This window comes from Aplysia californica, unplaced genomic scaffold (assembly GCF_000002075.1).
Source record: "Aplysia californica isolate F4 #8 unplaced genomic scaffold, AplCal3.0 scaffold00732, whole genome shotgun sequence".
Taxonomy (NCBI): Eukaryota; Metazoa; Mollusca; class Gastropoda; order Aplysiida; family Aplysiidae; genus Aplysia; species Aplysia californica.
In genome coordinates this window covers 191,666-193,316 of record NW_004798002.1, presented here as the reverse complement: position 1 = coordinate 193,316, position 1,651 = coordinate 191,666, and the positions used below count along the sequence as shown (strand labels likewise).

The 1,651-nt window shown below is 39.1% G+C and overlaps 1 protein-coding gene across 1 annotated transcript in view; it reads right to left on the bottom strand.

Annotated features, from left to right (window-relative positions):
* LOC101846250 (retinal guanylyl cyclase 2) overlaps positions 1-1,651 on the bottom strand; it is a 58,107-nt gene that overhangs the window by 37,359 nt on the left and 19,097 nt on the right. The gene's annotated exons all lie outside the window — the stretch shown is intronic.

The following is a 1,651-nucleotide window of genomic DNA, read 5'->3' as shown; positions in this document are numbered from 1 at the left end:
TGTGTGTGTGTGTGTGCGTGCGTGCGTGTTTGTAAGTGTGTGCCTGTGCGCTTGTGTGTGTTTGTGTGTGTATGTGTGAGTATGTGTGTGTGTGTGTGTGTGTGTGGATGCCTGCGTGCATCTATGTATATGTATGCCCATCTACCTTTCTTTCCTGCGTCTCTTTTTCCTAGAAACTATGTTCTCTCTCATGATGTCTCTCTTTCACTTTCTTTCTCCCACATACTCCCACTCTTCTGTTTGTTTCTCTCGCTCTGTCTATTCCCCCTCTCCCTTCCTCCCCCCCCTATCTCCCCTATCTCCCCCCCTCTCTCTCCCCCGATCTCTCCTTCCACCCCCACTCTCTCTCATTAAAGTTGGCATATTTACAGACCAGAATCCGCCTCGATTAGCCAACTGTACACCCATTATATGCCAATACTCAGTAATTACCCTCCCTTAATTCACCCTTAAAGCATTAACTACCCAGACGCCTTTATCTCAATCTTAAACTTAAAGGTGGCGTTTTAGATGGCGAGAGTTAGTTTTTAAGCTTCCCTTTCTATCAAGAGTGTAATTATAGTTTGTGAGTCTTGGTGGGTGCTCTGGTGTGGTTTGCTCATTCTTACCTGTCAAACATCTATCGTCCCTATCTCTCCTTATCTGTTTTTGTGTTTGTTACTCTATTAAAAGACATCTCATCTTCAGCATTTGTATGACCTTATTGTGTTGTAAGTGCCGTAAAAATTTTACTTAAAAAATGAAACAAAACATTTTGTTGTAATAGTTGTTTCTTGTTGGGTTTTTTTGGTGTTTTTATAACACCAACTGGCATCCCTCCAAAACTACCCGCAGTGGTGGTGTTAGGGTTGCGCGCGTCGATCTTGCTTTCAGAAGACCCTGGTGCAATTCTCGATTTGTGACAATTAAATTTTTTATTTTTTTTTATAGAGCCTCCTGGTCTTTCTGTTTTGACGTTGTCTCCCCATCAGTTCGGGTCAGAATATCCCCAGTTTCTCCTTTTTATGGTGATATTGTTACCTTCAATTCCAGATCTGTCCAACACTTTATATTTTTGTAATACGATCATTCATTTATATTAATAATAGAATTCTCCGGAAACGTGTCGTTAAAAGGATTTTAACTTTCGCTGAATCCTTCTGTTTGGTTTCCATTTCTCTAATCCAAATGCCAGTATCGCCCAAAATTTGCTGTTATGATTTGGTTGCTTTTAAGAATAAGCGGGCTAACCTAGGTTTCCGGGGTTTCCAGAAACCTTGACCTACACCAAAAGTGGACCTTGCCCTACCTATAGGAGAAGTTTTGTTTCATTGGTGTGTTTATCTGTTTGGTTATAGAGAAAACTCTCCTTGTATTTTAAAGAAACTAAACAAGGGGCAAAAACTTTACTTTCGATTTTCTCAAAACAGCTTTTTTCAGGATAGCCCCCTTGTACTTAAAAGCGACCCTTTTACTCCCTTACCTACCGAAAGCAAATTATTTATTTTCAACTCTTTAGACAGAATAAAATAGGGTATATAGTATCGTTTTCTAGGAATACTAGGTCCTAAATAAAAACAGACAGTATCTATCTATCTATCTATCTATCTATCTATCTATCTATCTATCTATCTATCTATCTATCTATCTATCTATCTATCTATCTATCTAT